This window comes from Coenobita brevimanus, chromosome 25, assembly GCF_032717465.1.
Source record: "Coenobita brevimanus isolate Jiangsu-jjx chromosome 25, ASM3271746v2, whole genome shotgun sequence".
Classification (NCBI taxonomy): domain Eukaryota; kingdom Metazoa; phylum Arthropoda; class Malacostraca; order Decapoda; family Coenobitidae; genus Coenobita; species Coenobita brevimanus.
This window is the reverse complement of record NC_136978.1, coordinates 27,769,770-27,780,884: the sequence shown is the minus strand read 5'-3', so window position 1 is coordinate 27,780,884 and position 11,115 is coordinate 27,769,770. Positions and strand designations below refer to the sequence as shown.

Below are 11,115 nucleotides of genomic sequence, written 5' to 3'. Positions count from 1 at the left end.
CCCACTGCCACCTTTGAGCCCCACACCGTGAGGCCACCTAGCTTCCCTGCCCACACACCCTTCCCCCATGCCCAGCTCCCCCTCTCCCACCCACCCCTTGCCGCCACCCTCACCCACGCCCACAACCAGCCACCCGCAAACTGTGCCTACCCCACCACCAATCACCCCCGCAGCCAAAGCTGACACCAGACCTCCCAGCACCCTGTCACCATGCCCACCCACACCCCTACATCCATGCACCACCGCACCATCCACGCATCCACCCACGTCCTCCCCATCACCACCTACACCTGTACTCACCACCATCCACAACAGAGCCGGCCATTTGTCATGCCCCCTAGCTAGATACACCCACACCCCCTCCCCACCATCAATCCCTTCCCCTAACACTGCTCCCCTCACCCTCAAACTCCACCATACCCCATGGGACATCCCAATTGCCTGCCCCACTAAGCTGCTTAACCAGGGGCGAACTCTTATAAGCACATCGGCCTCCCCTGTGTCTAGTCTACAACCAGACACCACCCATCAAACCCTTCCGCCTCCGCCACCCAAGATGAAGATAACACACATTTTCTGGGCCCTGACCATCAGCCGCAAGCGCTGCATTAAACGGCACCGCACAGTTTCTCAATCTCCTGTGTCACACGCCTGTACCGTCCACCCACACCGTGGTCTACTCTTTGCATCAGCAGCCCAACCAACCAACGCTCCACTGGACTACCCTCCTACACCACATCACACCCTCGCACCGCACCCTCACTATCGAACTTTACCAACTCCAGTCACGGGGACATGACTTCCACTCCCACGACGGTGGTGAAATACCCGCTCGGCAGAGCGAGCCGGACACAACTATCCCAGGAGGAGGGTACAGGGAGGTGACCTCCACCCCACAGGGAGATGACAGGGAGGCTATCTCACCTGCCGAGCCTTCCCAGCAAGAGCGACATATGTCTTCCGTGACCTGATGCCCCTCTTCACTGCAGCCAGACCACCGGGCAGTACACAGGTTGAGTGCACTACATTCAGGTGGAGGAAGCACTCACCAGAATTGGGGTGGAACTTACAACCCTCAAGCCCCAAGCAAACTCTCAGATGTTGTATCCGCTGGGTCGGCCTTCGCGAGAGGAAAGGATTCCACTGGAGCCTCTAGCCTTGCTATACCCCAGGGGAGCAGTGGCACAGTAGAGTCTGCCAGACCTACTGTGGGTGGGGTGACTGCCGGTTCTCCATCCTCTGTCACCCACCTTTGGGAGCCAGCACGTCGGCACGTCCTACTGATGACCTTTGCAGGTTCCCCCCAGGAGGGAGGTGGGCCTGAAGGTAGTCTCCGCCGGAGCTAGCTAAGTGGGACAGATCACCGGTCATCTCCCGAGCTGCCCCAGCCCTGACGACATAAGGCCAGAGTCCGCCGGACCTGTGGCATTGGCCAGGAGTGCCTGCCGGACATCCCCTCCAGGTCATCTCCAGAACAGGTGCCCTGGCAGCAGCGGTAGAGGGACAGAGTCCACCGGACCTGTGGCAAATGCCACAAGTGCCCACTGGACTCTCCCTCTCGCCTCCCTCGGGCTCACCACCCGAGGGAGTGTCCTCCGGACCTCCTCTCACCTCCATCCCCAACAGGAACCTAGGTAATGCCTGCCAAGTCTGCCTGGCCGAAGGAGCGCCTGCCATGTCTTCCTCTCGAAACCAGGTCCGGAGTTCCGGCAGGGACCATCAGGCCCGCCAAGTAGGGGAGCAGGCTGCCGGTCACTCCCCCTCTGCAACCCTCAAGGTTTCTACAGAGGGTGATGCCCCTCATTCAGTCCGCCCCCTCCTGTAGCAGAGCGAGATGCCTCTCTTCCCGCCCCTTTCCCCTGGAAAGTGGGAACTGCTCCCCCATGAGTATCCCATCCGAGACCAGCTAGGGTGAGACCATGCTGAGGCCAGGCATCCTGTCGCTATGACTCCACCACTGCCACCGGCAGGCACTGACGAACTCCTCCAGAGTGAGCGGCTGCAGATCACCCCTGACGGCCTCTTCCCCCAGGCGAGACCGCAGCCCCCAGAGGAGGTGGACCTGCTGCCCACAACCACCATTGGACCCCTCCTGAAGAAGGTGGCTGCAGTCCACCCTTGATGGCCACCCACCCCAGGCGGGACCGCGGCCCCGGATGGGCACCGCCCCACCCGCAGCCCACCCTTGGCCTAGGCCTTCCCAGGTCTGCCACCAGGACCACTACTACGACGAAGGCCCAGTGCCCTACCGCGTGCCTCCTGGCCCTATTCTGCCCTAGTCCAGAGGGCCCCTCCTCACCCAGGGCTCCTACGAAGAGAAGGTTGCCCAACACTCCACCCACCAGCTCCTGTAGGGCCCATGGCAATCCCAATAGTGACTAACCCCGGGAGCACACCCCTGACTGCCCATCCCCTAAGCCACCTGCGACTTCCTGTCTAGTGAGACCTGCATCATGCCCTGGTGCCTCTCTCCGCCTGTGTCCATGAGTAAAAGACTCTAAGGTTAAAGTTCTGTTCCCTGGTGGTGTTACTGTTTAACACCAGACCCTCCCCACTGCCCCACCCTCTTTCCCCCTTAGTTGAATCAGTGGCTTTGCAACCCCAGGAGGAAACTCACGTTGACAGCCAGTGCGGGCACGAGACAGGAAGCCCTGGTTGTTCCCCTAGTATACACGACGAACTACCTTTACATACGAGTATTGTGTCCCTGTCCCTATGTCATCATATCCCCCCCTGTTGGACTTATTCCCTATACACCGAGTGTACGTAACATGAGTTTACTCTCTGTGACTGACCTATATGAGAATTCTATGTAGTCCTAACATCCTCCATCCCTGTCATGTGAGTAGATTATAAGTGGTATATTCCCTCGCCCTATGTCACGCGTGTGTAACAAAAGTTAGCCCAGGCTCCGCCTGCGTCACACGAATGAGTCATCAGTAGCGTAAGGTCCCATCCTATGTCACACGAATGTTGTGGAAAGGGAATGTCCTTCTGTCTCTGTTACGCACCGTGTATATTGAGGTAAAGTGTATTAGGAGTGTTATATGTATACAGGAGCAGGAGATACCTGGACTATTGTACAAATTATTCGTGCATTTTAAAGTAAGACTTCTCTTTGTAAGTGGATATATACTTCTCGTGTTGGTCAATATTCTGTATGAACTAGGTGGAGATATTTAGTGCAAGGCGTATTGTTCCACGTTAGCTGATATTCTATATTTACAGACATTACTCGTTTTACGATGTTTCCGTTTACGATATTTCGCTACAACGATAATAGAAAAGTTCCACCCAAAAATCCGATTTACAATAAATTTCCTGCTATAACGATTTTGCCATCGGGAAGCGCCAGTCATACGCAAGGTGCCCGTCGCTTGTCTCAGGCAAGCTGACGGCCCCGGCGTGCAGTGCATTGTTATGGTCCCGCCACCCCTTCAAAGCTCTGTCTTTTCACCTTGTTCATGTGTGCCCCCCTGTTATTGTCACCTCTCAGCCAAACATCTTACTACAGCACAATAATCCCTAACACTTAATGAAAACTGACAAGCACAGGCATAGGTGGAGACACTTTAGCACCGTCTGGTGCACTAGCCATCATTGCCTCCCGTATGCTATGTTCTGCCTTCTTTATTGTACGAACATTTGACTCATTCACTCCAAACATACGGTTCCGAGACAATTCCCCGTAAAGTCAATTCACCATCAAAACATGGACGATTCCCCGTCAGGACAATTTGCACCCTGGACGATTCCCCGTCATTCTATAAATATACTTATTATTGATTAAGTAGTACTTTAATAACTACTTTTCAGAGGAATTTTATAATACATATAAGTAAAAAACTAGTGCACTGTACTTGCTAAATAAATTGGTATGTAAATAAATGACGGGGAATCGTCCTGACGGCGAATTGTCGCCGACATTCCTTCCCTAAGTTTGCCTAACACTTTAACTTTCCTTGTCAGCGACATCACTTTACGAGCCCGCTTTGGTGTGTTACCACATGCATCACTAGCACCATGCTTAGGCCCCATGTTGACAAACAAGGCAAGCAATCACTGGAAGGTAGAAAAATAAGCCACAAATAATGATTCACCAGTCACACACGGTTTGACCGTCGGATTCAAACTGACTGTGTGGTGCATGGTAGACTGACCTCCCCCCCTCCCACACACACACACACACACACACACACACACACACACACACACACACACACACACACACACATGTATGCACACTGGCAGTGTGTAGGCATTTTTTATATTTTATTTCTCTAATATATTAAAATTATTTATTTGAATACTATAATTTTGTTTTAATTATTGTACAAAAAATTCGTGGATAACCGAAACCATGTGAAAAAAGTTCGTCTGAATTAAGGGTTTACTGTGGATTTGTGTGCCCAGTGGTAAGGTCAGTGCAAGTGTAGACCCCAGTGCTATGGATGGTGCAGATAAGGGTCCCAGTGCTACAAACAAACTTCCTCCATGTCGCCCTGTCCACCTGTCAGGACTCTAAAATACCATAACACACTACATAATAGCTAGTAACGTATATATGTAATATAGAGGTTAGATGAAAGTCATGCCTGGGAGAGAGGTCTAAAGGAAATGACGTTCGCACATTCTCAGTTAGGAATTCCACACACAGCAAAGTGTGAAGCTGATCAGAAAGTCCTCAGGCTCGGGAAGGTTCCACAAGCCCGTGCCCTTAAACGTGACACAACCATTCATATATAGGAGAAATGGGAGAGGCAGGGCAGAAAGGAGTTAGGAGAGAATAGAGACGGTGAGGAGAGGAGTGCGCAGATTAGCCAGTAGCTCTCACCTCATTACACTTGTGAGATTCACTCACTGTTACTCAGTATTACTCTTGAGATATTCCCTTTGAAGAAAAATAAACTGCAGTCAAACCCCACTCATTTTTATCTTTCTCCTGCCATTTACGAAAAGTACAACCAACATTTTCTTCTTTCGATAACATCCCCTACGAATCAACACACTGTTACAATAGCTTGGCGATGACTACGATATATTATATATACAAATACAATATATTATATATGGTGGTAGTAAGCGTACGAACCATGTCTATGAGTCTACAGTTGAGTCTACATTATCAAGATAGAGAAAAAAAACTACTACAAGTTCGAGCCACACAACACCTCACAACTTTGTACTGGCAGTGGTTTGACGATCTACAATTACAACCAACCTTCCAAAATCTACGTCAGTCTACAATCAGCGAACCAACGACCTACAATACAGTCTACTTACGCCTCACAATTTTACCAACATTCAACATTCAGCTACAACAATTGTATTCAGTTATGAGCTTCAGTTCTACGATTCACGATAAACTACAAGTATCTACGATTGTCACAAGTCAAGATACTACCATTCTACAAGCGAGCTGCGAGCAGGTGAGATGGTAGGCAAGATCAGCTACAGGTTCGCACCATACAGCAAGAAACTACAACTAAATGCTATACAAGAAACCATGAGTATCTCAAGAAGCCTACAACTCTACATGCCTACAAGTAAATCACAAGAAGTAAGAAGCAAGAAAATAAAGTAAGAGGAAACAGAGCTGACCCCACCCTTCTCCCCTACCACCTCCATTACCACCACCATCACAACTACGAGACTGAGGAGACGCCGATGCAGGGGTGATGGGGAAGACAATGCAGCAACTACCAGACAGCCCTGATCTACCACCCAACTCACTCAACATTACTCATTGCTAATCCATCACCACGGCACTGAGTCTCAGAAGGTGACATCGTTTTACCTCCTAGTGGATGTATATACCTTTACTTATTTTTCCCAGAGCTTCAAGAATACTCCCCCGGTATCCCTGCTTGTCGTATGAGGCGACTAGAAGGGTTGCTGGTGGGTTAGTGCCCTACCTCATAAAAAGAACTAACTGAACAAGCAAATAAAGTGCCTTGGACCAGGACAGACCATACGTTGACGACTAAGGAATGGACAAAGAACATTCTAAGGGTGCGGACATGGATATGTGAAAAAAAAAAAAAGTGCTTCAGGATGTAAGAGTGGATGTATGTGGATTGACTGAAACTAAATGGGTAGGTGAAAGGGTGAGAAAATGGGAATACAATTTAGGAATATGTGCAGGAGTTAATGAGAATGAGAGGGCAAGAGAGGGAGTATGTCTGATGATAAGCAAGAAGTGGAAGGAGAAAATAAGAGAGTATGGAACAGTGGGTGCAAGGATTGTTTGGGTGAGGATGAAAGTACAGTACCTTGTAGGTACACAAGCTTGGGTAATTGTATGTGTGTATGCGCTGACAGAGGACCGAGAGGCAAGAGTGAAAGATGAGTTTTGGGCAAGTGTAGAAGCATGTATGGACAAGTTTGAGAGGAGCAAGAGAGTGTTATTGATTGGAGACATGAATGGGAAAGTTGGGAATGTCCGAGTGGATGGAGTGGTTGGTCAGTGGGGTGTGCCAGCTGAAGCAGTTGAGAATGGGAGTGCTTTGGTGGACATCTGTGCTAGTAAAGGGTTGGCAATAGCCAACACCTTCTTTTGGCATAAGATGATGCACAGGTATACATGGAGATTCATGAAGAGTCTGGCAGGATGAACTTGTTGAATGAAAGGTAATGATAGATTACTTGTGTGTGGATGAGCGAATGAGAAGGCAAGTGTTGGATGCAAGAGTGTGGAGAGGGTGGGGGAGTGGAATCTCGGACCATAACTTAGTGATGGCCAGGGTAAGGCTGCAAAGAAAATGTGTGAAGAGACGAAGAGGAAGACAGGAGGAAACCTCTCCTGTGAGAAGAGTGAAGAAGTTGCAAAATAGTGAGAAAATGGCAGAGTATAAGAGCATAGTGGAAGAAAGATTGGGAAGGTATGAGTTAGAGCAGATGGAAGGGGTGGGAGACGTATGTAAGATATTCACAGAAGAGATAGGCACAGCGTGTGAGGTGGTTTGTGGAGTGAGGAGTAGAAGCAGGGGTGTGCAAGGGACAGCATGGTGGAATGATGAGGTGAAATGACCTGTGGAACAAAAGAAGAACTCATGCAGTGAATGGCTAGTGAGTAGAGGTAGGGAAGCAGATGAGAGAAGAGATAAGTATATGTGAGCAGGAGAAGGGAGGTGAAGTGATTGGTGAAGGAGAGTAAGAAGAAAATGGATGAAGAGTTTGGGAGAAATCTGAGTGTAACATAGAGGGAGAGTAAGAAATTGTTTTGGAAGGAGGTAAAGAAAGTAAGACAGTGTGAGAGGGGAAATAGTAGGGGAGTGAAACATGGGAATAATAGATTGTTGGTGAAGAGAGAGAAGTTGAGGAGATGGAAGGAGCACTTTGAGGATATTTTGTTGAATGTAGAGAGTGAGAGCAGTGCGAGTATAAGTGGTTGGGGAATGGCTTGGAGGAGAAAAGATGAGAGGAGGGAGGATGAGATCAGTAGGGCAGAAGTAGTGGAAGCAATCAAGAAGACTAAGATGGGAAAGGCCTCAGGAATTGATGGAGTGTTTGGTGAAATGCTGAAGTAGGGGGGTAAGATTGTTGTGAAGTGGATATGGAAGTTGTGTAGACTGGCTTGGGAAGAGGGAAGGGTTCCAGAGAACTGGAAATCAGGTATAACTGTTCCTTTATACAAAGGAAAAAGGGAGAGAGAAGTATGTGGTAACCATATGGGTATTTGCCTTCTTCTTGTGACTGGAACAATATATGGCAAAATACTCATTGACAGGGTTAGGCATATAACATAGGAGCTAGTTGGAGAAGAACAAGGGGGATTTAGGAAGGGAAAACGATGTGTAGATCAGATATTTGTTCCAAGATGTTTTGTGGAGAAGTATCTAGAGAATGGAAAGAAAGTGTATGCTGCCTTCATGGACTTGGAGAAAGCTTATGACAGAATAAATATGCAAGGTATGTGGAAGGTATTAAGAATATTTGGAGTGGAGGGGAAATTGTCAAGTGCTGTGGAGAGTATGTACAAAGGGGCTAGGGCTATGGTGCAAGTAGATGGTAAGCTGAATGAGTTCTTTGATCTAAATGTGGGACTGAAACAGGGATGTGTGATGTCTCCATGGCTGTTTAACATATACATGGATGGGGTTGTAAAGGAGGTGCAAGGTAGGGCAGTGGATGTGGGTGTGGCTTTAATGAGTGAGTATGAGGTGTGGAAGATTCCAGTGTTTTTGTTTGCTGATAGTACAGTACTGTTAACTATCTCAGGGTCGCTCGCTTGATTTGCGTTTCATGTGGATTGTTCTAAAGATGTTCAGTCACTCGAATCACGTTTCTAATAAAAAAAAAATTGGCAAAAATGAAGTTTCTGGCGGATTTGCATCAAATTCTGATGCGTCGTAGCGAGTGCAGAGCTTTCCAATGGTAAGGCATTGGCAACACTGAGCTGCCTCACGGGGCCCAGCACATAGCAATAAACCTCAGTCTCTTCCAAGCAGCCAGGCAGTGAGGTTGCGTCGCATGTACTGTCCCTTTAAACTCCTGCTAATTCTCCCCCTCCTGCCCGAGCCGAAGCCCCTATGGACTCAGTGTGATAATCCAGTATTTGTGAGCATATTTGTGTGTGATACTGTCGATGGAACATAGATATATGTCATGAAAAGGAATTGTGTTCGTTATCAATAGCTAGGCTTAGAGGCGATAAGCGTGTTCACTGTTGCGGGGTTTCGCCTCTCGCCCTCCCCAAGGCCCTATGGCATGATTACAAATACGTATATAATGAAGCCAATGCCTAAACTGTATTTTATGTGAAAGATATTGTGGCTGGCTTGATGAAATTATGGAACTAGTTAGTGTTATGGATGCCATGAACCATAGTGTGGAATGGGGAAGGCATCACGTACAGTTTTTGTAGTTGGGAAGGGAGAATTAGAGGTGTTTAGGGATGGAATTATTATGATTCTGATAATGAAAATGCATATGGAATTGTGTGAAATATACATCAAACATGCTGCAGGTGTTCGTGAAGGAGTGTGGTTGTGCCAATACAATAGAATTGCATCGTACTCTCCCGGCGAAGGATGCTGCATCACAGTCACATTGAACCATAGTAAGGAAGGGAATACTTGCAGAGGTTAGGGTGGAATCATTGTGGTAGTCATGTTTTTGTGTATGATATTGTCTGAAGTGTAAGCGAAATGTGCCACGTATCCTCATGATGGTATAAATTATGGTGCATAGCGTAGGTGAGTGATACTTTAGCAGCAGGTGTGCTTTGAAAGGTAACGATGGCAGGGAACGAGGGACATCATTGAACAGGTACTGTGCCTTGGTCTGACATGTAATGATAAATTATACTTTATGTAAAATATACGTGAACTGTGCCACAGTGTTTGTTTAGGTGCGTAGCGTAGGTGAGCGGTACTTTAGCGGCAGGTGTGCTTTGAAAGTAATGATGCCAAGGAATGAGGGACGTCACTGAACAAGTACTGTAACTTGGTCTGACATGTAGTGATAAATTATACTTTATGTAAAATATACGTGAACTGTGCCATGAGTGTTAGTTTAGGTGCATTGCATAGGTGAGCAGTACTTTAGCTGCAGGTGTGCTTTGAAAGGTAACGATGCCAAGGAATGAGGGACGTCATTGAACAGGCACTGTACCTTGGTCTGACATTTAGTGATAAATTATTCATTCATTCATTCATTGCCAGACGCCATGTATCCCAAACGGGGTGGTCAAGGGCTTAGAGTTAATTGTTTTACAGGGAGGGGCACTAATCCTCCACCAACCCCACTTGACACATAGGGATGCCAACAGCATCTGGTGTTCCCAGGCGGTCGCCCATCCAAGTACTAACCAGACCCAACGTTGCTTAACTTCGCTGATCGGACGGGAAGCGGTGTACTCAACGTGGCATGGCCGTTTTTTTTTTTTTTTTTATTGCGAGGATTCGAACCAGCGCTTGCAACTGCGTGAGTACAGCAGCTTACCAAGCGAGCTCTTTATGTAAAATATACGTGAATTGTGCTGCGAGTGTTCATTTAGGTGCGTAGCGTAGGTGAGCGGTACTTTAGCGGCAGGTGTGCTTTGGAAGGTAACGATGCCAAGGAACGAGGGACGTCATTGAACAGGTACTGTACCTCGGTCTGACATTTAGTGATAAATTATACTTTATGTAAAATATACGTGAATTGTGCTGCGAGTGTTAGTTTAGGTGCGTAGTGTAGGTGAGCAGTACTTTAGCGGCAGGTGTGCTGTGAAAGGTAACAACGCCACGGAACAAGGGATGTCAGTTGACAGGTACTGTACCTTGCAACGCCGGGCAACCACGGACGTCAGTGGACAGGTAGCGTACCTTTCTAAATCAATTGTTGATATTTATGATTCTTATCTAAAATGTTTGTGATATGTGCTACGAGTGTTCGTGGAAAATATTGTATCATGTGTTGGGGGAACGTTTGGGGAAGGAGGGGAAAATGTGTCTATATATATATATATATATATATATATATATATATATATATATCATGTGAGGGGGAACCTTCAGATATTGTGAGGGAGTATATTATGTGTGTTGTGAAACTTAGGGGAAGGAAGGCTGAAAAAAAAATTATATATATATATATATATATATATATATATATATATATAGATATATATATAGATAGATAGATAGATAGATTATATATATATATATATATATATATATATATATATATATATATATATATATATATATATATATATATGAGAGAGTATATCATGTCTGGGGAACCTTTTATTTTATATATATATATATATATATATATGAGAGTATATCATGTCTGGGGAACCTTTTTATATATATATATATATATATATATATATATATATATATATATATATATATATATATATATATATATATATATATGAGAGTATATCATGTCTGGGGAACCTTTTTATTATATATATATATATATATATATATATATATATATATATATATATATATATATATATATATATATATATATATATATATATATATATATATATATATATATATATATATATATATATGAGAGAGTATATCATGTCTGGGGGAACCTTTATTATATATATATATATATATATATATATATATATATATGTATGGCACACACCCACGGATGCCAGTG

At 45.8% G+C, this 11,115-nt stretch overlaps 1 non-coding gene across 1 annotated transcript; it reads right to left on the bottom strand.

The window, feature by feature from the left end:
* Positions 1–9,763: 9,763 nt before the first annotated feature.
* Positions 9,764–9,882, bottom strand: LOC145393944 (5S ribosomal RNA). The gene has a single exon (XR_013896295.1). It is a non-coding gene; the product is annotated as a 5S ribosomal RNA (ribosomal RNA).
* Positions 9,883–11,115: the final 1,233 nt, after the last annotated feature.